The sequence below is a fragment of the Symphalangus syndactylus genome, chromosome 18 (genome assembly GCF_028878055.3).
Source record: "Symphalangus syndactylus isolate Jambi chromosome 18, NHGRI_mSymSyn1-v2.1_pri, whole genome shotgun sequence".
NCBI lineage: Eukaryota > Metazoa > Chordata > Mammalia > Primates > Hylobatidae > Symphalangus > Symphalangus syndactylus.
The window spans coordinates 37,766,253-37,793,790 of NC_072440.2; the positions used below are offsets into that span (position 1 = coordinate 37,766,253).

The following is a 27,538-nucleotide window of genomic DNA, read 5'->3' on the forward strand; positions in this document are numbered from 1 at the left end:
AGGGAAACTACAGGAACCAGGTGTCTGATGGGAAAAATCTGTGTGTGTGTGTGTGTGTGTGTGTGTGTGTGTGTGTGTGTGTGTAAGAAACTACAAAACTTCAGAGTTGGAAGGAACAAGAAAGAACAAGTGGCTCAACCATCTTACTATGCAGATAAGGGAACCTAGGCCTGGAAGAGTTAGATGATTTGCTCTAGCTCCTGACAATTAGTTATAGGCACAACTGGGATGAGAATCCAGAAAGGGGTGGGAAATGACAGTTATGAATATTCTTCCACTCCCAAGTATAGTATTCAAATAGTGCCTCTTTGTGGTTAGCGGCAAAATGCTAAATATTTCTCTCTTTCCAGTGGTGTCCAAACCAACTGCTCTAAATGTGCTTCACTGTACTCGGTGTTATGAATAAGATGATGGCCCTGTTGGTATACTGTCAGCTGACAAAGTTTCTGGCAACTCAGGCATCATTCATCCTTAGTATTAGGGATTTGGTAGGAAGGGGGCTGAGCAGGGACTTGGGGACCCATTTGCCTGGTGGTTCAGGCTAACAAAGTGGAGTGAGGTTCTGACATGGCTGGTTTGACAATCCAAAGAGATTGCCTGCTATTTATCAGTGATTGGCCCTGTGCCTGGGATTTGCATTGTATCACAATATATATTTATAAATGTATAATATAGAGACTGAACAAAATATATAGATTAAATAAAGTATATAAAATTATATGTGAGAAATATTTTATATTTTTTAATTTTTGAGGGAGCATGCATACTTGAATTATCTAAATTAAATAAATATACGATATCACTTGACTGCAATTTATGTTTTTAAGAGGTTGAAGATTAAAGCCAACATGTATGAGACTCTCTGCCATAAGAGAACAAATCCCAGCTTAGCTCAGGGCCTAGTGTGTGCATTCAACAGTAATGGCTATTTTTCCTCTTATGGCAATTGAGGTTCAGTAGCCAAGAGGGTGGGCTATTGTTCTCTAGAGAATCTGTATTTAAGTGGCAAGACCCCAGCCCTGAAGACTGGCAGGAGGATGACACAGCATCCCAGTTTCCTGCCAAAGGAGGGTTCAATAATTGTCTCATCTTACAGGGGCATCAGTGATGGGGAATTGGCAAAACTAAGCAGAAGGCCTCAACCTGAAGCCTGCTGCTGGTGCTGTACCATTGTGGTAGGTAGGGGTAGAAGGTGAGCAACCAGGAGTCCGGAGCACGCCAGACACCCAGAACTCCTTGGGAACACTGCACTATTTTGAGCTGTTCTGCAAAAGAGGGCCCCATAGGAGGCCAATATTGGAAGCCAGTAGCCATGGCTGAGCCTAGGTCCCAGGTCTGAGAGGAGGGGCTTTAATTTGCAGTCCATCTGAAAGAGGCAGGGGCATAGGCGAGAGCTGTGGAGGAACTGAGGCATCAGGAGTCCACATATATCTGGAAGCCCATAATCTCTACAGCTCCATGCAGATACATTGTTTTTGGCTTCACTATTCCTGTAAGGAGATGAGCAGTGGGCTTTCCAGTGCATTTGAAATTCAGGAGATTGAACATTCCAAAGGATTCCAGTGCTGAAATGATGAGCAGGGATGGCTCATCTACAAGAACACACTAGAAACAAATGATAGCTATGCTCCAGGATGACAAAGACAGGGCTGGTGAAAAAGCACTTATTTCTGCCTAGAGGCTGAATTGCATATTCCAATATAATTTTATTCAGAAGAAACTATCAGTGGAGAAACTATACCCCATGTTTTTAAAAGGTAGCAAATTTTACTATCTTTAAAATAATCATCCTTGATAAGTGAAGAGTTGATAAATGAGCTCAATCTGCATATCACCTTGTAAGAGCAAAGCTGTGTATAATTACAAGATTGCTCTGGGGGCTGTTGCCTTACTCTGATGAGTGGAAAAGGCAGTGCCTTGTGAAATGGCAAGCTAGGGCTCTTGTGGTTTAGCAAAAGAAGGAATTTCATCTCACCCGTTGCTCTCTTTGCTTTGTCACTGGGGCTGCCAGAGAAATTCCCAAAAGAGAAACACAGTATTCTTGACTCTAATTGAATGAATCCAGTCATTATCTTTTGAGATGCCATAGGATTTTCTTTTATATATGCACACACACAAAGTTGCTACAAAGGAGCTACTGATATAGTCATATTTAAGAGATGCAAGGTCAGATTATTGAAAATCCACTGAAAAGACAGAAATCACAATGAGAGGAAGGGTGAATGTAAGTAGAATGAGAGAAACAAAAATCTCAAAGAAAGGTGAAAGTAGCCAGAGAAAGAATTGTATCTGTCATCCACCATCATTTGCTGTGCATTTCCCCTTCTTATACTGGGCTCCTCCATGAAACCATTTTCTCAGCTTCTCCTTTCTTTGTGCTTCATTATTCATCAGACTTTCTCTTTTGGCCTATTGGATTTCTCTTTTGAAACTGCTCTCCCAGTGGAAGAATGTTGAAGGTTCTAGGATCCATCCTTATTTCACAATGAGAACCAAGACCAAGGGCCTCAATTACAAATCTTTTGGGGAACCATGAGATTAGATGTATGAGAAAACATTATAGAACTAAGGCTCTTTAATTATTTTTTGGGGGATGGGCTTCAGCACAACATCCACTCTTTGTCATGGCCCACCCTTTCCATTTTAGTGTAAGCCTGTTCATTCTATATTGAAATTGGATAACTTTACTAAAATGTTGATCAAATGATCGTGATATAATTTCATAAATTGCAAAGTGCTATCTACAGCTGTGCCCAAGTCTCCTATACTAAAATTCTTTGGGAACTGAGTGGTCCAGGAAAGCAATTGCTTGGTGACATTCCAAGAGCCATTTAGAAGGCCCCATTTCAACCCAGAAAACATTGCTCTTAAAATTATATCACCCCAAACAAGATGTAAGTGGAGCCATTTTTACTTGTTGTTCTCTTTGGATACTTGTAGCAGGCAGTTGTCTCCTCAAATTTATTCTTTCTTTCTTTTTTTAGTAATAGACTCCCCCTGAATTTTAGCAGGGCACATCGTTGTTCATTAAAAAAGACTAAATTTTACAGGTGATCTATGGCTGCATGTGACCATGTGGCTAAATTTTAACCAGTGGAAGGTAAGTAAATTTCTCATATCTTACTTTTATGGCTGAGAGGCAAATGTGAAGGTAGGAGCTGAGGCAGCCATTTTGGACCAAAATAATAACCATTGGATGAGATTTGCTCAATGTGAAAGAAAAGAAAAGAAAGTGTTGTGGTGAAGAGTGTTGGGCCAGGAGTCAGAATACCTAGAATGTTCTAGTCACTTTGCTCACTAACAAGGGCATATGACTTTGAGAAAGTCATGCAATTTCTAGAGCCTTTGAGCAAGCTGTATAATTTATCATGCCTTTCAGTATCCCCATATACTAAATGAAGGCATTATGAAGTGCTCTAACATTTCACAGGGTTATTGTGGGGACTCAGTGATATCTTCATATAGGAACTATTTAAAAAGCAGAAGTCAATTTAAAACTGCAGTAGGTTATGGCTGATACAATTACAGGCAAAATAAACTTTATCCTATTATGTAAAAGCAGATACTTTGATGAAGATATCTCATAGAAAAAGCTTCTCAGCTCAGTCTTCTAGAGTGTTGCTCATTCAAGAGTGACAGTATCAGCAGAAATCATTTATTTCTAAGGCCCTAAACTTTCCCACATTATTGGTAACCTTCTGATGATCCTATACTTCACCTTGCACAGAAAGTTCCTACTATCATCAGCCAACAGATGGATTTCCCATTTTGACAAATTTGATGAAGAAAATTATTCTGCCAGGAACCAGACAGATGTATAACAGCTGTACTAGTATGTGACAAGTTGATTGTCGTGGTGGATGTTTGCGTACCTGTATTTGTGAAGTTCAAATGGAAGACTCTTAATATTGTAAAGCTTGTTGTCAGTTGTCTGTGATTCCACTCAACAAATTAGCTCTAGTTTCATTTCAGAATGATCCCATTCATCCTTCACATACCCAACAAGATGCTCACACTACTGATGCTCACAGAGACTCCTTCTGAGCATGGCATCCCAAGGCTGACCACATTACCTGACCTTCTGCATATATCTGAATGCACAATTGAGCTTCACCCAATTTTGGCCCTTTTTATCACTGTCACTGAGGTGTCGCAAGATAGCCTTCTGGAGCAGAAATGCAGTGGAAAGGATTTTACATGGCTCATAACAAGTCCAGGCAAAACCTCTTAAAATGGGCAGTTCCAACAGCAAACAGAAAATCACTGCTGAGGTCTTATAATATCATATCTGTTACTTGTTCCTAAATGAGTAAAAGTATCTATTGATATTTACTTGAGTTTTTCCACAAAGTAACCCTGTTGAGAGTTAGGATAAGGATAAGACCTGGCAAAGAACTTGCTAGAGGACAAAAGAAAAGAGACACTGAAGTAATATCATGATTGTCATAACCACTACCATAGCCTCAAAACTAGACATAGACTTGAAGAATCTTAGACAATAAATGGATGACATTTTTTGAAATTTGGCACAGAAACAAGATTGCTGAAATACCTCATTACTCTAGTTGGACATATGCTGCAAGTGTCATTCTGCCAAAAGCAGAGCATCTGGTAAATTGGTGGATTGTCTTGTTGATAATTTCGTAGTTTAGAAGTTAGAGAAAGCAATTGGGCAAATTTCTACTTGATTCTAAATTCTGACCAACAAAGAAGAACTGGCTAGTGATGGGAAAGTGATAGACATTTTGGCATAAATTGACCACATCATTTTGAAATTTGTGCTATAAAAGGAAGATTTAGCTAGCATAGTCAGGGACATATTCTAAAATTTATCAAAGAGTATTCATATAAACTTGAACAAATATATAATTAAGTAGTAGATGTATTTTGGGATGTCTACCTCAACAACAGCCCATTTTTTTCTGAGAACTTTGTCCATCAAGGACCCTATCAATGACTGCATCCATTAGTGACTTGAGACCAAGAGATTAGCCTAGGCCACCATGTTTACACCTTGTAACTTTCATCAGGAATGACTTCTTTTTTTTTTTTAAGAATGACTTCTTACTCAAAGCCAGCCAATGGTTGAGGTGGCTAAGTGTAAGCATTTAGTTGGAAAAGTCTACAGATAGAAAGTCATAGAGAATCAGAGGTGGATTCTGTAACATAGTGAAAGTCAATCCCTGCTGAAGTTATAGAGAAACTGAGACTAAGAGTAAGTCAGGAAAGCTCATTTGTAAAGAGAAGAATGGAACAAATAACAGATGGCAGGGAGGTGTACAAATGGGGATGGGGCAGGAAAGTTAGAATGCAAAGCTACACAAGGATGAAATCTTTGTATATGTTGCTTATTAATATAGGTGTCCATAAATATGTATTGATAGAGAAGGAAGGGGAGAGAGATATCTCTATCAGTACTCAGTTACTGACTCTTGAGTTCTAAGTCTGAGGCCCTATTAGAGATCCAGCTGGACTTTGCTTTATGCCCATGGGTGTCTGATTTTCAGATGAGGTCTAACAATAACTGACTCATCTTTTGGGATTGTTTTTGTTTTTTTATTTTTATTTATTTTTATTTTTATTTTTTTTTGAGACGTAGTCTCGCTCTGTCACCCAGGCTGGAGTGCAGTGGCACAATCTTGGCTCACTGCCAGCTCTGCCTCCCAGGTTCACGCCATTCTCCTGCCTCAGCTTCCCAAGTAGCTGGGACTACAGGCGCCTGCCGCCACGCCCGGCTAATTTTTTGTATTTTTAGTAGAGACAGGGTTTCACCGTGTTAGCCAGGATGGTCTTGATATCTTGACCTTGTGATCCTCCCGCCTCAGCCTCCCAAAGTGCTGGGATTACAGGCGTGAGCTACCGTGCCCGGCCTGTTTTTATTTTTTAACTTGAACTGGTTAGAGTGGGTATTTCTGTACTGTAACCACAAGATCTTGAATCTTGATGTGACAGAGACTCTAAAAGAGAATACACAGTACTGATTTTCACTTTAAGGCCCCTGCCCTGAATCTCAGCTAAGCAACTGCTCTGGCCTGCAGTTCTCCATCATTCTGTCCTATGGCTAGTGCTTTAGGAAGCCTTCTTCCAATAGGGAATCATCTGTAATCTGTTAAGCAAGACATTCTTGGCAGCCAGTAGCCTAATCATGATTTCTTTAAATAGTTTTTTTCCCATGTCCTTTCCTAATTGGACTTCTACTGTTCAGACAGGCATTTATATAATATCATTCTCCTAAGTCTTTGATCAGACACTGTGTTTACAGAACTTGTTTTTTAAGTCTTTTTTCATCTCAGATGGAATAATCCAGAAAAACCACAATTTCTCCATTACAAGGCTTCAAAGTCCAAATGAGTCAGCCCGACTGTTAGTGACACCAGAAGTGGGCAACTCAGAATCTCTGTTACCAGAGCACAAATGGGTGTGTCATTCCACGTATCACTGAAGATTCCACATCCCCTCCTGGAATGCAGCAGGAGGGGACACAAATGTAGTTACATTATTCTCTTAATCTTTTCACCAAACTCTTAGATTATATTTGTTGAAGACATCAAGTTTGGAGATATTTCCTTAATGTAAAAAATGTGAAAGTAACTGACTGTGTTTCTATTATGTCTTCTTACTGTAGGCCAAAGACTTGTATTCACTTAGAAAGGGTAGACTGGAAAATGGGCCTCAATTTTCATGTCTGTAAAATGGGGATATTAACCTAGTTAATAGTCTCTGTGTTTCCTTCAATTCTGATGAGTTCAAACAGTGTATTAAAATAAAATACAATTAAATAGCAAATGGAAAATGGCAGCTATAGCCCCAGGGGGTATGGTTGCTGATCAGAGCAGTGGGTTTGCTTGATGGGACCTTTAAAAAAAAGTTGAAAAAGTGACAATCCGAAATGTCTAAATGTAGTCTGACAGGTTCAGATAATTTAAAGCTAAACCATGTTACAGGTCACTGTCCAGCTATGCTGGGAAAGCCAATGGGAAAAGAATCAACCTATGTGTAGTGATCTGTAATTTCTGTTCAGATTCGTGTTTCCTTTCCAGAATGTTCCCCCAGTGAGAACTCTGACCCCTTCAGAACCAACCTGGTGAGTGAGTGAAGCAGTTCTCAGTTCTTTTGATTGGTCCGGCTCCGTGTTTTGTTACAAGCATTGCACAGCTACTATCTGAAAAGGAATCTACCTCTTTATGGGAACATACAGCTGCTGCTGTTACCATAAGATCCATTTTCCTTTAAAAAACCCTGTTTGCTCTATAGTTTATAGAAACTGACATTTGAAGAGATAGTGTCAGCTTGACCCTTCAGTTGTCTGAAGAGAAGCAAGCCTGTCTTCTCTGTTTTTTCTTCCTCCCTCTTTTATTTCCTAACTTCCTTCCTCTTTACTTACTTTTCATCAACTTATATGGCCCAGCACTCCTGGAATTCTTGGTAAAGAGAAATTCAGTCCCTTAAAAAAAGCATTGTAAAGGAGAAATTGGACAAGTAGAGAATTTTAAAATTGTTTACCAAGTGGAAGTAAAATGAAGTTGATTGCTATACTCTGGCTGGCCCAGTCCCCATAAGGTGACAAAGCCTAGAGACTAAACACAAAGATCTGGGATGTTTAGACATGTTTAGTAAGTTGTTCTTGGCATTGATTCAATGCAAGAAGGTACATGGATGTTTGCTAGTTGGGGAATCTCTAAAACTTGTACTGTCACCAAGACACCATAGGCAAGACATCCAAGCTTTGACACCAACTCTCCTCCAACCCAGCTCATTTCAATGCATGCATTGCACCTTACCAAGTCCCAAAGGCTCTGGGTACCAAATAAACCAATGCCATGACAAGGATGGTCAGCTTGGAACCAAACCCTGGGAGACAAGTGGAGCCCTGCACACTTGTGACCGATATAACGAGCCACTGGATGGCACTGTGGGTCCATGCAAATGTGTATGGAAGGCCATTTATCTTTCTTCTAAAAAGGCCGTTTAGCCTTGACAGGTAATTTGGCACATTTTGTGTTGAAATGTGCCAAATGATTTGGCAAATATTTCACTTACCTCTGAAAATAGGCACACCTGCTGTTCTGGCCTTCAGGGAGATGGAGGAGGGTGGCTTTTCCCCCCAACTCCCTTGTTGCTGCTAATTTCAAAAGTGAAAACAAGATTTGGTCAAAGACACATAGGCCAACTCCATTTTAAATGTAGTATTGTGTTTTAAAGAAACAGAAAAATTTGTCAAGGTTGGTTTCTTATGAAACCAATCTCTTCAGTCTAAAGGGAACATCTTTTCATCTCATCAATGCTATTTGCCCAGCCGGTGGCTGGCTTATCTGGCTCATGACCAGATGGAATGGGATTTGGTTGGAGAGCTATGTCCTCTACTGGTCCTCCAACCATGAACATCTAGGAAAATTTGTTTCCAAACTTTTCTGTTCTAAAGAGTTATCTGCCCAATATGTAGTATGTTTAGTAACAAGAAAGCGAAGCAATGTGAGAATGTCTCATACCGTACATCTGAGCTGCCTTTTGGCCATCTTGAAACCACTGCTTTGCCATACATGGTGGTGACAATTGTACACAGGCATTCCCATTCCTATGGTAGAACCTAGATGACAAGCTGAGGCATCCCTAAGACGACCTGCATGTCAGGCCAAGTTCCTGGTGCACTAGCTTTAACTGTACCTCCTATATTATTTTCTACTTCAAAAAGCATATTGGAATGAAAATGAATAAAAATGGTGTTATTATTGATATAACTTTGAATCTAATTTAATTTTTTTAATGATGAAACATTTGCAAATCTAATTACTATAGCTAACATGACTAAACAATGACTTGGGACCACTTCCCAAGTGGCCAAAGCACATATTGAGAACAGGTTGGGAATAGGCAGGTTAGAAAGGAGAGATTCAGAATTCTTCTTTTTAAGTACTGTCTTGTCACTTATTCACTAGTAAAAGGCATACCTCACTGTGTCAAATCCACTCTTCTTTTGAAATATATCAAGGGAGAATGGTATTATGGCATGATTCTCAATTTGAATTCTGAGACTTGGCTTCTAGCTCCAGGTCTACCAATGTGAGTTATGTGACATTAGGTGAGTCATTAATCCTTCAGCCTGTTTTCCTACCTAAGCCTAAGGAAGGCAATTCAGATGAGCTCCTATGGCTACAAAATATTGAAATTTTCTTTAGTTTAGGTAGTCTCAACAAATGTAATATAATCTTAGTATATGCTAAGGCGATATCTAGCAATAGCAAAATAGGTATATTTGTTCAAATAAAACCTAAACTACTTAACAGTTTTCCTGAACACAATAACTATCAGTGTAATAAGGAAAAGAAACTCTTGTGGTACTAAGATATTTTATGAAAAATAATGAATATATGTCTAATGATGTGTGTTTGCATTTTGTACTTAGCTTAGGAGTTTCAGGGCAGGTCGTTCACAGATGTTGTTTTGTTCTGTAGATGCCTTTTTTTTTTCTTTTGCCTGTTCTTCTGTATCATGGAACTATAGATTCCTTCCAGGTAAAGATCATCATGGAGGCTGAAGGAGACCTTGATAAGAGGGGTTTCTGTGGATTGTTGCGCAAAAGCCAAACTGGAGCAGGATGGCCAGAATGGACAATGAGGAAGGGTTGGCAGCAAGTATTGACCACTGTTATGAGACGTTGGTTACAAAAGGGGCAAAGAAAAAGGTTACAGCTGGTATGTGGAATCTAGGGGAGGATTCTTTTTTTTTTTTTTTTTAACAAAAGAGGACATTCTCAGACTCACCACACACAGGAGGAAACTGTGGAAACACTTATTCAGAAACATACCTGAAGTTCTGACCAAAAGAGAGATGTGATTGTAAATCTTGACTCAATGGTTTTTTTCCTGCAAAGTTAGCAAGGCTTCATTTAATAGAGCATTTCAGAACTGGCAGATAGTACCATTCAGTCCTCTCACTAAACTGAGGAATTTGAGGCTCAGATAAATGAGATCTGAGATTTGCTCTCAGAGCAGTGTTGGGTAAGGATTAAGAAAATGGCTTTGGGGCCAGAAATACCTTGGTTTGAGTCCCAACTCTTCTACCACTTGTTGGCTATGTGACCTTAGTCTTCTCATCAGTTGAGTGCAGGGATTGTACAGTATTTCACAGATAAGCCTCCTGAGGGGACATTTTCTTATAGGGTTTGTTGAATAAACAGATAAGACAAGTGAAGTGCTTAGTGTAATATTGAGTATGTGATCACAGCAAGCATGAATACATGCTAGCTAATATTATTATTGCCATATATATGTTTATTTACATGCATGGAAATAATATAGTATGAATTTGCATCCATAGAAGATTTTTTTTTAATGTCAAGGGGATTAGTGCAAATGGAATGTAATAAACACTAAAAAAGGGACAGGCCACATTGTTTAGTGTAAACCTTGCTTAAGTATATGACCAGCTGTAGTCATCCTATTCAAAGATTGTTACCCATGACTGACTCAAGTCTAGGCACTCTTCAAAGTGCCTATTTGGCTTGCTGATGTGGAATCAGTATCTTCCATGCAAAAGCCTCAGAGCTGCCTCCCTGCTATCTGGATGTTGTCTACCTTTTTTCTCTCTCTTTTTCTCCTTGCTTTCTCTTTTGAAGCCAGCCATGAGTTTAAGAAAAGCTGGTTGTTGTTGAGGGCTGCTAGGTGGCGGATGGGAAGTATAGCCAATCTTCTTTCAACAGTTTCAGAATTGACTCACAAGAATGAAATGAGAGAGACATGTATGTAAGGCAGGAAAAAGGAGGGGGACACAGTAGAGAAAGCCAGCCCTCCTTGGGCCCTCCCCAGTCCCTGATGTGTGCTGTAAAGATCTGTTTGCCTCAAGACTTTATGACCAAGAACCCAAAAGCAAATGCAACAAAATCAAAGATAAATAGATGGGACTTAATTAAATTAAAGAGCTTCTGCACAGGAAAATAATAATAATAATAATCAGCAGCAGCAGAGTTAACAGATAACCCACAAAGTGGGAGAAAATCTTCACAATCTGTACATCAAACAAAGGACTAATATCCAGAATCTACAAGGAACTCAAATCAGCAAGAAGAAAACAAACAGTCCCATCAAAAAGTGGGCTAAGAACATGAGTAGACAGTTCTCCAAAGAAGATACACAAATGGCCAACAAGCATATGGAAAAATGCTTAACATCACTAATGATTAGAGAAATGCAAATCAAAACCACAATGCGATACCACCTCACTCTTGCAAGAATGGTCATAATCAAAAAATCAATAAATAATAGATGTTGGTGTGGATGTGGCAAAAAAGGGAAACTTTTACACGGTTGGTGGGAATGTAAACTAGTACAACCACTATGGAAAATAGTGTGGAGATTCCTTAAAGAACTAAAAGTAGGTCTACCGTTTGATCCAGCAATCCTACTACTAGGTATGTACCCAGAGAAGTCACTGTACAGAAAAGATACTTGCACACTCATGTTTATAGCAGCACAATTTGCAATTGTAAAAATATGGAACCAGCCCAAATTCCCATCAATCAACGAGTGGATAAAGAAAATGTGAGATACATATATATATGTACACACACAGCATAGAATACTACTCAGCCATAAAAAGGAACAAAATAATGGCATTCGCAGCAACCTGGATGGAATTGGAGATTATTATTTATTTTATATTATTTTATATTATTTTATTTTATTTTATTTTATTTTATTTTATTTTATTTTATTGAGACAGAGTTTCACTCTGTTGCTCAGGCTGGACTGGCAAGATCTTGGCTCATTGCAACCTCTGCCTCTCAGGTTCAAGCGATTCTCCTGGCTCAGCCGCCTGTGTAACTGGGACTACAGGCACATGCCACCACACCCAGCTAATTTTTGTATTTTCAGTAGAGACAGGTTTCACCACATTGACCAGGCTGGTCCTGAACTCCTGACCTCAAGTGATCCACCCGCCTTAGCCCCCCAAAGTGCTGGGATTACAGGCATGAGCCACTGTGCCTGATCTGGAGACTAGTACTATAAGTGAAGTAACTCAGGAATGGAAAAAACAAACATTGTATGTTCTCATTCATATGTGGGAGCTAAGCTATGAGGATGCGAAGGCATAATAAGAATGACACATTGGACTTTGGGGACTCTGGGGGAAAAGGGTGGGAGGAGGCAAGGGATAAATGACTACAGATTGGGCACAGTGGACACTGCTTGGGTGACGGTTGCACCAAAATCTCAGAAATCACCACTAAATAACTTGAACTTATTCATGTAATCAAACACCACCTATTCCCCCAAAACCTATTGAAATAAAAAAATTAAAAATAAAAGATGTTTGCCTCTAGCAGGCCTGCTAAACATGATCTCTGATTCTGTCAGAGCCATTGGGTGGGTGCCTACCTTTGTTGTCAACCCTTAGCCCAGGCACTATGAGGTTATCAGAGACTCTTTATAATAGTGAAGGTAGCTTAGAATGTGTGTTCTCTCTCTTGGGGACTTTTTTTTTCCCCTTGCAAATTCCCAACCACCACTTTGCTTAACCTCATTGCCTATGTTGGTTTTTCCTCGCTGGAGATGAGCAACACAGGCCTACATTAAAACCAGCATAACATCACAAGTTAATTGGAATCTGAAAGGATCAGGACACTTGAAACTGGGCTTGATAAACCCCTATGGGGTTTGGAAATGAGTCTTATGGGGACAGAAAAAAATCTGGTTTCCATTGCCTCAGGGATCCACTTACCAACTTTCTGTAGTGATCTCTGGACTATAACTGAATGCTTAGTTTTAAATAAATAATATGTTTATGCCTGTGCTTTACATATACTGTTGAAAGAGTGGTTGAAATGCCAAAAAAAAATTTATAATCTTTCTAGCTACTGACATAAGCTGTAATATAGTAGAAAAAAAGCAAGAATGTTGGCTTTTTTTTCTTTGCTGGAGCTGACATATATTTATGTTTTTCTTTTTCTCATTTAAATATATCAAAGAAGTGTCTTACCATCTATTAGTCTTGCTCTGATATACCCTTCATATTCTTTTTTTTTTTTACCTTTTCTAAAATATACCTTCCTGATAAAATGTGGTATACCACTAAAGAGAAAGTCTTCTAAGCTTCAAGCAGTAAGAAATTTAATAAGAAACTTATTGGAGACTATCACAACATGAATAGGAACCACTAGCCTGGGCTTCTGGGTAATGGGAAATAGAACTGTTACCCTTTAGTCTATCAGCTGAATTTTGGCTCAGGATATAATGACACAAAGTCATTACCCCCTGAAGGTACATGGTCTTTGGGGAAATGAGTGTATAGTGGTTTCAGCTCTGTCCTTAACAGTCCACAGTCTTCATCAGACTGGCTGCCATTACAATTAAAGTTAATTGTATTACAGCCAAGAACAGGGATTGAATGAGATGGGAGAGTGAAGTACTTTGCCTGTACTGCTAAAGGTAGTCCCTGAGCAGCTAAGAACTGTTCTTCTCCCAGGGTGATAAAAAACCTGTTTTGGAAATTTAGACAAAAATGAATGGAAGACATGAAAGTGTCTGTTCATATGTTCAGTCACAAAGTCTTGCTTTTCACATAGAATAATGTTTTAATAGCAGGTGTCATTTCAAATTATGTTTGATTAAAGTCTCATCTATGTTCAAACCATAAAAGAGGGAATGGAAAATCAACGATTCCACTTCTACTGAGAATCAAGTATCTTTTTCAAAGGGTTCCATTGAGTCTGAGTTATTTAAGATGGTAGATTTACTTTAACAATTACTTATTTGGTCAACAAGAAGTCAATGCTGGCTCTTCAAAAGTGCCTTCACTGGAGACTCTTCTAAAACTGTATTTGGACATTTTAGATAAATGGTTTGTCCATTTCCTTGTTTATTGTAGGTTGTATTTAAGGCTCAAATAGCAACAATGGTATAGTTTTAGAATAAAAGGGGTGGCTGGACACAGTGATTCATGCCTGTAATCCCAATACTTTGGGAGGCTGAGGTGGGCAGATCATGTGAGGTCAGGAGTTTGAGACCAGCCTGGCTAATAGAAACCCTGTTTCTACAAAAAATACCAAAAAAATTAACCTAGCTTGGTGGTGTGCATCTGTAGATCCAGCTACTTGGAAGGCTGAGGCAGGAGAATCACTTGAACCCTGGAGGCGGAGGTTGCATTGAGGTGAGATCACGCCACTGCACTCTAGCCTGGGTGACAGAGCAAGACTCCATCTAAAAAGAAAAAAAAAAGAATAAAAGGAGAAATTAGATATAAATAGTGGATAGAAATAATCCTAACCTCTTTCCTTGACATATTTATAAAAGATGTTTCCTTCACTTTAACCTTATTCTGAAAAACACCACAAAAGATTGTGGACAACTTCTCTTCCGATTGATGTTTCTAAATTGGTGACATGCAATTACCTTCTCCATATTCACTCTGCTGAATAAGCTGAATTTTTAAATTATACACTTGTAGCTGGTTGAAATCTTCCTTGTATATAAAATGGATGTTAAGTGTCTTGAGAGTTGATTTTAAGATGCTTAATTCTTTGCTCTCCTGACAGGCAAAACTAGTGTTACTGGAAAATTCTTAAGAAAGATTACTGTTATACTAACCATTTCCTCCTCATCTTTGGAATCATTCCTTGATTGTGTTTCCTGTTCTTGTTTTAGTGTTACTGGAGTGAACTCTTACCAGTGAGAAATTATTGCTATGAATTCAAGAATCCAAGAACCAAAGACGTCGAGTTTGAAAGTAGTCAGGTAGTGGGAGTGGGATGGGTGGGATTCTGTGATGTGGTAAAATACTTGTTGATCATATTAATTTTTAGGTTATTTGTAAGGCAGCCTGATATAACTGGGTAAATCACAATGTGTTCTGATACAATAGCTTGAGAAATAGCAGCAATTGAGTCATTCAGGTGTTTGTTTGTTTTGAAATTGGTCAGTTGAAAAAAGCAAAGTCATCACTTGGAGTGCAGTTTACAAGTGACATGAGCTCCCATATCTTACCCTCAACACATCCAGCCAGGGTGAAACTGGCTGGAACTTAAGGGAGATGTGGTGATTTCAATGAGAGAAATTATGCTGATCCTAAGTGCTTTAGTTAGGGTCTTACAGAGAAACAGAATCAATAGGATAATTTCTCTCTCTCTCTCTCTCTCTCTGTATCTATCTATGAGTATATTTATTATGGCAATTGGCTCATATGCTTATGTAGGCTGAGAAGTTCCATCATCTGCCATCTGCAGGCTGGAGAATCAGGAAAGCTGGTGGCATAATTCAGTCTGAGTCTGAAGATCTGAGAACCAAGAGGGAGAGAGAACACAGTTGTAAGTTTTAGAGTCTTAAGGCCTGAGAACCAGCTCTAATGTCCAAGGATAGGCAATGGTGGATGTTACTCAGTGGATTGGATGATGCCTACCCACATTGGTGAGGGGGAATCTTCTTTACTTAGGCTACCGATCCAAATGTTAGTCTCTTCCAGAAACACCTTTATAGACACACCCAGAAACAATGTTCTACCAGCTATCTGAGCATCCCTCAGCCCAGTCCAAGTTGACATACAAAATTAACCATCACACCAAGATACTCAAACAGATACATAGAAGGGAATAATTCAGGAACTCAGCAGGCAAGTTTGGAGGGAAAGCTTGGATTTGGAAGGTATAAAGTTATGAGAGATAAAGAAGCCATATATTTAGGCAAACTTATCCATGAAGAACATAGGAAGATCAGATGGCTGATAGTGGATCCCTGGGGCACAGCAGCATTTCAAGGGAGAGCAAAAGGATGAATGAAGAGAAGGAACAGCCACTAGGAGGGCAAAGTATTAAAAGAGGGTAGTGTCTCTAAATCAAAAGAAACAGCTTCAGACCAGGTGGGGTGGCTCACAGCTGTTATCCCAGCATTTTGGGAGGCCGAAGCGGGTGGATCACTTGAGGTCAGGAGTTCAAGACCAGCCTGGCCAACATGGTGAAACCTCGTCTCTACTAAAAATACAATTAGCTGGACATGGTGGTGTGTGCCTGTAATCCCAGCTACTTGGGAGGCTGAGGCAAGAATTGCTTGAACCCAGGAGGCAGAGGTAGCAGTGAGCCAAGATAGTACCACTGCACTGCAGCCTGGGCGATAGAGCGAGACTCTGTCTCAAAACAAACAAACAAAAAAACAAAAAAACTGTTTTAAGCAGGAAGAAGTGGCCTATAGTGTAAATACTACTGAGAAGTAAGATAAGCATGTGAATGTGTTCGGTAGATATGTCAACACTGAGGCCACTTGTGACCCTAGGGTCAGGAAAGCAGTGTTGTGGCATCTTGGAGCAGAAGCCACACTGCAAAGTGTTAGAAATTAGTGAGAGGAAAGAAAATTTGGTTGTGAAGGGAGTTAAGAAAAAGGGAGGTAATTGGAATGGTATTTGAGGTTAAAAATCCCATTTTTTTTATCTTTTAAAGAATTGAGAGGCCTGAGATTGATTATATTTATTCTAAGGGGTCCAGCCTGTGTATCAGGAGGGGAGATCAAATGTACAGGAAAGAGAGTCAGGGACCAAGGGAGCAAGGTCCTGGAGGTGGTGAACCTGTGACCAGGTGGATGGAGGACCTCCAGAGGCAAGAAGGAATGCCTACCCCAATGCCTGGGTTGGTGCGAGGGAAACAAATGTAGGAATCGATTTACATACATTTGTGGGAGAGGATAGAAGAGGGAGAGTCCTACAATGTTTTTGTTTGTTTGTTTTTGTTGTTTTTTTTTTTCTGCAAAGAGAAGTTATGGTTTTCTGCAGAGAATAAGAGAGAAACTGGAAATGAAGAATGTTCTTAAAAGGTCAAAATCTGCAATAACCACCAAGGGCAATGGGAGAGGAAACTAACTAGATAGGTGGAGGTAAGGGCTTTACCTGGGTCATGTCTGTGGCTGAATAAAGTAATTGAACTGGAGATACTGAAGCCAATTAACTCTACTTTGTTTCCCAAGCATGGCATGTACCCCCAACTAATGTCACAAAGGTGTACTGTTGAACAAAAGAAGGAAGCAGATGAGAAGCTATGGAAGCCTCTAGAGCATTTGGGAGGGAGAGGCAGCAAGTAAAGAATGGAAAATGGCTCAAGATGATATTCAATATGCAAACCTCCTCCTGGCAAATCATTAGTTTCATCTTGTATATGAAACACAGCATCACTAAACTTTGTCTTTCTGTCAAAATAAGAACTTGTCCCATAATTTAACAAGGCAAAATTGTCACTTTACCCTAACTGTGTAGTTTTTCCACGATTTTGTGTGCCACCATCCCTAATCCTGTGTAAAAAATCACTTTTACCAGTTTGATTTTGGTGACCAAAGGAACTTGGTTATTCCATGAGTCTTCAAAATGACCTAGCCATTTTGGTAATCGTTGTATTGAGAAGATATTTTTACATTTTATGCTAAATTTTAATCTTTGTTAGAATTTCTGTATCTTTTCGATTGTTAGAGTGTTTTTAATGTAATTTTGATGGAAGGATTTCCATTCGCTTTGATTGGGAGAGCGACTCATAGGAAAACTTCTCTTTCTTTCTAAAGACCTTTGTTACGTGTCTAACACTATTCACATATGCCCTTTGTGCAGTCTCTTTAAAATTTACGGGAGGTCAAAGAATCTTAAAGCAAAGGCAAATAAAACTATTTGCCTGTTTTCTCTTCTTTATACAATCTTTGTACCAGATGAAGTTTTCTAACTCTTTAAGTTCTCATTCTCAAGATAAAGTAGGGAAAGTGGCATTGAACTAATCCATTCTTGAAAACAACTTAACATTATAAGCAGAACAAAGTGGTACAAAATGTATTCAGCCTCACGGATTTCTCTAGATTGTAGCCGGAATAGAAAATGGCAGAATGTATTAATTCCTAAGATAAAATTATAATGAGAACAGAAAATGGTGTGAGATGAATTAATATAGTGGCAGGCTTCGGTCTGCAGAGCAGGGTGCTCTCTAAATATCACACTGCAGCACTTTGTAGTCAGCCTCTCTCTTGTAATCTATATTTTAAAGATGCTCTAAAGATAAAGCTAGACCATATTCTCATCTCTAGCAGCACTGCCATCTCTGGACACAGAATAGCCTCAGGGAAGTGGTGAATGAACTTACCTTGCAGGAACAAAGAAGATTTAAATTAGATAACAGGAAGATTTTTATTACTGGGAACATACACTGACATGCTTCCATCACTAGCAGATCACCTTTAAGTCTGGTGCCCAAGGAAAACTCGGTTGAAGCAGTTGCGGTTATAAAAGAAAAATTGCTTTTTGCAAACAAAACAAAACAAACCCAATGTATTTTGCATAAAGAATTATTTGGTGTTCTCTGTCATTGCTGCTAGGGGGTCAAGGTTTTAAACAGGGATAGCCACATTTTTTCCTGCAGTGATTTTCAAAAAGGTATTGCTTCAAGTATGTGTTTAGAACTAGATGATCTTTTACAGTATCTTTTATTCATATTATAAATATACTTGTTCATAGACCCAGTGTGAATTTGGGGAGAGAGTTAGTACATGTAGTCATGTACCTGCAGTGTCATTCAGATGCATATTTTTAGAAGCTTTGTACTTTACTGTTCAATGAAGACAAATGTGTCCCAATAATAAGCAACTGAGACTCACAGCTTCAAACACTTCAAAGGTGACTGAATCCAGAAGCCACAGTGGAAAACCCTGAGTGGTTATACTGGAACTTTGAAATGTTTAATAATGCTTGCCCCATGTAGCTTTGCATCCTCCAAGACCTGATCTGATTGCAAATTTTTAATCAGGAAATCTGGTCTTTGAATCAGAATGGCTTTGCCGATTTGATTGACAGCAATGTTGTTCTTGTTTTGAATTTTCATGGTGCAGGAAATTTGGGTCCAAATTTTTCCCACTCTGCATTAACACTGCTGCACATAGCATGGCTAGGTAATCCAAACTATGAATTAGAGGTTTTAATAACATCAGAGTAAGGCATTAGCTGTACTGTCTTATCATGGCTGGTTGTGATTTCAGAAGAAATCTACTAACTCTGTGATTATAAGCAAGAATGAATTGTGAATTAGCAGAATGTGTTAACCCCAAATGATATTGTGACCTAGGCTTAAGCACTTTTTATTTTCTCTTTTCACATATTGTCTGCCAGCACAGTTCTGACATAATCTCTTTAAGCAAACCTGGTAGCTTGTGACTGTACTTTTCCTGGGACAAATTCCTGCCCCCCAACCCATCTCCGCATCCTCGAAGCAGGTGTCTTCATCTTAGAAGTACCTTGGAAATGAAGCAGTTTATTTCTTTACAGACCTCTGACCTATCTCTAAATATTCTACCAATATTATTGTAGCCTCTTTAATGTTTGATTAAAAGGGAGAGACAGAGAATTAAAACCCAAAATTGCTTTACTGCTTTATGATTTGAGAAGTCAAAACCTTTAAGCAAATAGTGCTTTTGAACTTTTACTTGGGAAACCTAGGTGAATCAAGCAGCCTCTCTTTCTAGAGAAATGTGACCTTAAATATATTCTCCCAACTATTTGCATGGCCAGCAAGTGTAACATTTGCATTTTCTTTTTAAACCATAATAAGGAGAATTAAAATCCTATGATTAAGCATTTAACATAAAATTTAAGGGCCATGGTTATTCATTAGGAAAGTACCACGTACTTAAAATTCAATCGGATTTCAAATAGACTTCTTTTTTTCTATATACAATTGCATGTCATAGATTTGACATTTCTGTTTATCTTCTGTGTCTTTCCAACATGGTTTATAAGATTTTATTCATACCTGTAGCATTTTAGGGAAGGAAGAATAAATTTTTCCAAGTTTAGTATGGGCTGCTTTTCATTTCCCTACAGGATTTTCAATTCTTCTTTTCTCCGTTTGGTTGCTTTAGGCTGAAAAGAGAATAGTATATGATAAGCATGAGGTGATTACAATAAATTTGCCTACCTGCATGGAGCTTACAGTCTAGAAGGAAAGGCACAATTCAGAAATAGACCTCTGTATATATAAGACCTTTATATCTGATAAAAGAGTATAATAATTTAGCAGGAAATATCGAACATTTGAAAGCAGAGTTCAATGTAGATTCTAATCTTCTGCTATGTTCTGCTATCTATTCCAGGTAGATTAAAATAAAAATATTTGAAATAAAAATCATAAAGGTAAAACAAAAGGCGAATATTTAGCTATTCTCTGTATGGAGGAAGGATTGTCTACATTTAGAAACAAGAGAACAATGATATAGAGAAAGAAAATAAATTTGAATAATATTTTAAATTGGATTTCAAAATAAAAGAGATAAGAAACAAAAACATTTGTCACAATAATGAAAAAGGTATAGACTGTTTATTATATAAAGAGCTCATTCAAATCAATATGCAAACAAGACAGCAATAAATAGGCAAAGGGAGAAGACAAATTAGAAAAGAGGGAACTCAAGGGTTCAAAGTGAAAAAAGGATTTAACTCCACAAATGCGCAAATAAATACAAAGTAAAGCTATAATAAGTTACCACTAACTGGCGAAGATTATAATAGAGTCAATATTTGGTGATGGCAATAGTAGAGTGATTCCAACCTCAAAAAATGTAAAAATGGCTAGAAAAAACATGACAAAATGTTAATGGTGGTTGCCCGGTGTTAATACATGCTTCAGATCCTACTGATGAGAGTTGGCATTGGTGTGGCCTTTCTGTGTATCAATTTGACCTATATCAAGAGCCCTAAAAGTATTATGTCCATTGTGTCCTCAGTATGTTGCTAGGTGGAAAAAGCAAATTATGAAATAATTTTTTATAATATGATCCCTGATTTTTTAGAAAGAAGGAAAGGAAGGAATGATGGAAGGAAGAAAAGAAAGAAGGAATTGTGTGTATGCAGAGACAAATAGTGGTGATTTTGTTTTCTTCTTTAAATGTCAGGATTTGTTTGTTTTTGCAGAGTTTATATTGCCATAAAAAACAAAATTGTCTTTCAAAAAATGCTCATATCCTTTGACCCCTAATTCCCCATTTAGAAAATCATCCCAAGAAAAAGGCAAAAATGTAGACAAAGATTTGTATACAAATATGTGGTTAGAAATGAAAACAACACCAGGAGACTGTTTAAAGAAATTCTGGAGCATCTAAAAGATAGACCATTATGCAGTTGTTATAAATTATATGTCAGAAGGATTTTCAATGAAATGGTAAAATACATCTGACAAATTTTAAGCAAACAGAATAAAGCAAAACAAGATACAAAATTTTTTAAGAAGAAGGATCCCAACCTCAAAAAATGTGAAAAAGACTGGGAAAAAAATATATGCCAAAATGTTAATAGTGGTTGGCCTAGGTAGATTAATTATGAAGGATCTTTGTTTTCTTCTTTATCTTTTGTTATGCTTGAAAACCCCAATTACTTAGTACTCTTTTTATAAGTGGGGAGAACACCCTAGATTTTCTAACTCCCCAAATTAAGTTCTTCCCACAATACCAGAATACAACAGTTCTCTTCAGTAAGGAGCTTTGCTACCTTGCCTTAAACCAGAAATGATGAAGTATCAGAAAGGGGCCATGAAACCTGCATGCCATTAAGAAAATGAAATTTCTACCAATAATCATCAGGCATCAGTATCTTCTACCTCCTTTGTCCAATGATACACCCACCAGCTAATGTCCATTATTTAGAATGACATACTGTACAACTAAACACAACCAGCCAGCAGTCCGCACTCAGAGGACATCATTTCTAGAAACACAGCCTCCAGAAGCTGTTATGCTTTCCAGCAAGGATCAGTGGCATTGCCACATACAGTACCTTGGACGGCTGCATCACTGGGTGCCTTGAGTAATCGCTAGGTAAACATCCGAGCACCAATTGCAAAAAGATACTCCTGTGGGTAGTAAAAAATGTTCTCTATTTGCAAGTTGAGGCTTACGCCTGTGTTTTGGAGATACCTGAATTGCTTTGGCTCTTTTCCAATTACAATCTGTTTGTAATCACCCAGGGTCTGTAACATCAAGCAGTGTTATGAGGGAATTAATTCTTTCTATGTGACAGTTGTTAGTGTAATTCATGTCCTTGTTTTTAATTGCTGGATCAAATTACTTTGTAGATTATTTCATATTTCATCCCAAGAGAAAGGAATAGAAAAAAAATGCACAGTGCCTCTGGTGACTTATTTGTTTAGTCTACCCAGAAAAAAAAAAAGAAAAAAAGGAGAATTAAAAAGATTGACTTTCTAAACAAAATGGTTCTTCTCTATCCTTGGAGTATATTTTGAATGATTTTAGATGGAAAGTTAGCCGAGGTACATTCTTCTTGTTTAAATACTCTCGGAACTAAGTTTATTTTTATGAGTTCTGCCAAAATATTGGCCATAAAGGTCACAAAGCAGTATCTCCTAAGAAATACCTTGAAAAGGATTTACAATTCAATGCTCTTTCGTTAAAAGAAGCACCTTGAAGATAAGAAATTAATGAGATTTAGAATAATTTATTAAGGAACACCTAATAGACTCTCATGAGATTAAAATGTCAAGATGTTTAAAAAAACACAAAATAAATTTAGCAAATGCAAATTATATTTGGGGGGAAAAAGACAAAGAGTATTTGAAAAATCTTCTAAATGTTTATTTTTGCAGCACTGAAATTTAATCCTTGTATTTGAATACATACCCGCTAGACATTTCATATGTTTTTGAGTCATACCCACTGAATGCTTTTCATCCTAATGTTTGGAATCTCAGAAAGAACCAGTAATGATTTCTTGGTGTCTTATAAGGTGAGAGTTTACTTGCAGGCTGACAGGGAAGTAAAAGCCCAGATAAGACAAGCTCACAGAACTGAAAAGCTATGGAGAAAATTCATTGTTCTATTTATTTCCACTTTGCGATGAGTTGAGTTGAGAGCAAAATGTATTTATAACAATGGGACACTCGAAATGAACTGTTGCTGTAGCTGTCCAAGGCCAGCCAACATTCATATTGCCTCATAAATAGTCATCTTATAAAGTAGACCTGAGTGATAAACTAAAGAGGAATTATAGATCAGTGATCACTTAAAAGCAAGCAGCAGGGAAATTGATAAATACTGCCTGCTGCCTGGCAAATAAAAAACACAGTCATCATTAGAGAAGGAGCTGGAACTTGCTGATTGCTGGGAAATTACAGCAATAGATAAATGGACAGACCTACTCACTCGGGGCAAAGGTGCCTTGTAGTTCAGGTAGCAAAGTACTGTCAACATGGAAAGGTCCTTGAAATAGGAGCTGAACCTGCTACCCCGAAAACAGAAGCCATATATACACACACAGTGTTGAAAAGCTGGCAGCCCTGAGTCCGTTTGCTCAGCCAGAGTGCTGAATGTATTATCACCACTGTCATCTTTGAAAGGAGAAAAAGAGATGTCCATAAAAATAAATATCTTTTCCACCATTGGAACTATTACATGATTGCAAAGAATTCATGTGATCACTTATATCTTACTATAAACCCAGTCAATTCTAGTCTATTATAGGAAACCAAGGTGATTATATTGGTTTAAAAATTGGATGTGTTTCCCTATTTTTAAAATATGTTGTTTTAGGCCGGGCACGGTGGTTCATGCCTGTAATCCCAACACTTTGGGAGGCCGAGGTGGGCAGAATGCCTGAGGTCAGGAGTTTGAGACCAGCCTGACCAACATGGAGAAACCCTGTCTCTACTAAAAATACAAAACTAGCCGGACGTGGTGGCACACGCCTGTAATCCCAGCTACTTGGGAGGCTGAGGCAGGAGAATCGCTTGAACCCGGGAGGCAGAGGTTGTGGTGAGCCAAGATCATGCCATTGCACTCCAGCCTGAGCAACAAGAGCAAAACTCCATCTAAAAAATATATATATATTTGTTTGTTTGCCTATATGTTGATCAAAAGAAGCAAGCTACCTGTTATGGGCTAAGGTGATTGATGTCTGAGGGTTTTCTAGCTACACTTGGGCCTCTACAAAGGACATTTCCACTGTTAAACTGGTGTAAATGCATCTAAGTAAATCCTTAGAAAGACAAGGGAAAAACATGGAGTGGCAAGGGCTGAATGCAGTGGAGGAGGCCTCTTCACCTTTGTGTTTCATGCCAGTTTCATTCTGATTGGGGCAGAAAACCAGCTGAGGACTTAAAGGGCTGCTCATTTGTAATCATAACTTACCTGTAAGCAATGCATTTACAGGGCTAACTGACATACTCAGAACAGCACTGTGAAGTACATGTTACTTTTCCCTTTACAAAAGGAGGTGGAGGCTCAGAGAGATTTGAGTCTTGACACCAGAACTGAAGTCACCGTTTTACCAGTTACCATCTCAGGTTTTCAGATTCTAGCTTCCAGTCTCCTCTCTCTATGTTTAGATATAGCTAAAACATTATTCCTCCCTAGTTTGATTCAAATAAAGACCTGTAAAAGAGAATCAAGAACAGACATGTTATTCTTTCTATGACTGTCTTTATCACAGACATTCATCATTCAAATAAGAGGAGTGCCTGCAAAATTTTGCCTGGGTTCTTCACTTCCTCCCACTGCCTATGCAGTAGTATTAGTCACATGGCCCTAGTCTGCACAGGTGCTGGGAAATGTTGAGGAGTTCATGAAATATTTGCTGAATGTTCCAGTCTCTGTTATTCATGGATTAGCTCATTTAATATGTAGCTAATAAAGTCTGAGCCCTCACTCCACAGGCCATTGGAATTTCATTCATCTACTGGATTCTCCTTGCCAAGTAGTTTCTGGGAATTCCTCAGTCTTGCTCACATGTTGTACCACTCTCTCCTGGATGTCACTTGTCACCTCTACCAGCCCTCCTTTCTCCAGATGCCTTCTTCATAACCACCAGGTAAGCCATCTCTTGCCAGCTCACACTTAACTTCTCTGAACTACGTCAGCTGTCTACATTCCATTCTGCTTTATTCCAGTATGGACACATAGGTTTCCTTTAACCTTACAGAGAATGCGTAAGACCAGATAGCAATATCTGAAAAATTTCTTCAGAGAGCCTGGGGATACTGAAACACAGAAGAGGAGAATTGACAGGTTAGCTCCACTCATGCTTCTATGTCTTGCCCTTTAAGAGCTGGTTTCCTTCTGGCTCTGATCCTTGTCTTGGGCTCCTCAGCCTTTCCATGTCCCTCCTTCTCAAGAGGACAGATGGGCTCCCGGCACTCAAGAGATAAGAACTTCCCTCCCTCAGCCTTACAGCCATTTTCTTCAGGAGCAAACTACTCTCACTCACAGTGTGTGGTCTGGCTCTGTGAGCTCAGACAGGGCCATCAAAATTTGACAGTAGATTTCCCAAGGTCTAGGGTATACCACCTGAAATAACACCACATGTGAGTTTTCAGTCCAGGGCAGACTTTGGCATGTCCCATCTGGTTCCTTTTAGATCCCTACCCCCAGCTTATGGTAAAGATCTATCACCCTGTCCATCCTCTCATCATCTGATTTTTGCTCCTGATCTTTGATGAGTAATTTTAAGATGGAACTTGTGTGTGTTTGTGCGCGTGTGTGCACGCATACATACATACATGCATCCCAAGAACAAAGAATGATGTGCAGAGACAACACATTTAAAAAATCAAATTTAGGAAACAAAATCTTTTTAAGGGCACAATCTTGCTAAATACACACCAATTTGTACTTATAAACAAAATGTGTAATATGTCAGTTTGAGGCATTTCCATCTAGATTAATGGGTGACAATTTTCTTAAAAAATGGTGTGCATGTTTGCTTTACTTTTGGGTCAGAAGAGGATCCTTTCCAGTGATTTTCCTAAAACAAAGGAAGTGTTTTCCAAAGGTAATTTGATGTCTTTGCTGATAGAGATAGAAAATTGCTTGCACTTGTTAAAGAACACCCCACACCTCACTAGTGTTGCAGGACTTTTCCTTAGTTCAGCTAAAGATGGGCTTCTTGTCTGTCCCATGGCCATGAAAATTTAGGCTCGCAGACAGTTTAAAGGGTGAGTAAAGCAGGGTTTTACTGGGTGAAAAGCGAAAAAAAGGGAAACAGGATCCTCTGCAAGGCCAGAGTCCCCTGCTAGAGTGCTTCCCACCTGCTGTTCGAATCCCAGGTTCCACACAGGAGGAGGAAGGGCGAGGCTCCTCCCCGCTGCAAAGGGTGTGAACTTCCCAAGTCTCCTCCCCAGTGGGCAGACTGGTTGGAGGTTCACCAGGGACCTCGTCCCTCCTGGCTGTCTCATTCCCCTCTCTAAAGAAGTACATCTAACTGCTATTAGGTTAAGCATAAGGACGAAGACCAATCTTAACTGCTTCCTGCTGGCAGGGGGCACTGTTTTGGGGAACTGGCAGAGCTCCTTCAGAGGCCAATCTAAGGGTCCCCAGCAGAAGGGGTCATCATCAGAGGCTCTGGTTGCATGACCATTTGGAGTTTGATGGCCTGAGGTCAAGAACAGACAAACTAGGTTGTTAGAAAACATGTATCAAAACACAACAAAGTGGGGGTGGGTAAGAACAACTGAAAAATTCTGAGGTCTTTTACCAGTTTGTATGGGGAGAGGGAGGGCAAAAGCCCAGCTGGTAAAAAACTTCACCCTTTTGCCAGCACGTTGGGCTTCTGAGTTCCCTTCCCCTGAGCCCAATCCTAGGCCAACCAGTTTAAGGTTTGGGAAATTAACTCTTTCCAGTTTGCAGGATGCATCTGAGGGGAGTGTCCCATATTACAGAGACACAATTACCTGTCAGTGAAGAGAGGACAGAGGAGGAGCGAGGAAAAAAGAAGGCATTTTTTCAAGGGGGTCCCAGGGGTTCAGGATGCATTTGAAAGGGGTACAGACTGAAGATGAATGGCTACCCCTCTAGAAAGAGGGGACCAGGCACCCATGGTTCCTTTTTCTTCCTAGCAGATACCCAGGGTATGTGAGGGAGAGAGGGAAGAGGGTTTTCTTTCCATCTTCCGTCCTTGCATCCCTAAGTTCTGGTGACCTTGGCAGAACTGGCCATAGGTGTTAAAGCGACTTGCACCCATGAAGCAGGGGGACCTAGGGGGTGGGAATCATCCACTCTTACTCACGTATGCCCTATCTCCCCTGTTATCAGTAGCCTTGAAGTTCCCTATACCTCATTTATGCCATGGATATTTATGTGGCCTTTCTCCATGAAACAGGAAGCTTGGGGTTGGCTTAATCGGGAGAAATCAGTCATGTTCACGTGCACTGTGCCTTTTAACTTCCATTATCATCTGCTTCTGGATCCCTCTGATCCAGTTTTATTTCCTAGGGCTTTGACTTGAAGCTTGGAATTGAGTTTGGGACAAAAATGTATCTTGCAGAGGGAGTTGCATGGACTTCTTATCATAAGCCAAATGCTAAGATGAAACTGTGGAACTGAGTCCTCCAGCAAGGGAGAGGAAAGGACATCTTGTGACACATCCAGATAACTGGTAGCTATTGTTATGCTTGCTAGGATTTGGGTCCATAGTGCTTGGCTTTTGTTAGTTCCCTTGTTTTTACTTTCCCCAAAAGGAAACCTCTGATGATGGGCACCTTATTTATACCCTATTTATTCTGTCACCTGGGAGGATTTTCAGGATAATTGCTCAAAACTAG

The 27,538-nt window shown here is 39.2% G+C and overlaps 1 long non-coding RNA gene across 1 annotated transcript in view; it reads left to right on the top strand.

Annotated features, from left to right (window-relative positions):
* Window positions 1–27,538, top strand: part of LOC134733529 (uncharacterized) — a 110,886-nt gene that overhangs the window by 68,262 nt on the left and 15,086 nt on the right. The window contains exons 3-5 of the long non-coding RNA XR_010117096.1: window positions 14,640–14,729; window positions 16,729–16,850; window positions 24,656–24,810. This is a non-coding gene — a long non-coding RNA (uncharacterized lncRNA). The remainder of the gene's footprint in view (window positions 1–14,639; window positions 14,730–16,728; window positions 16,851–24,655; window positions 24,811–27,538) is intronic.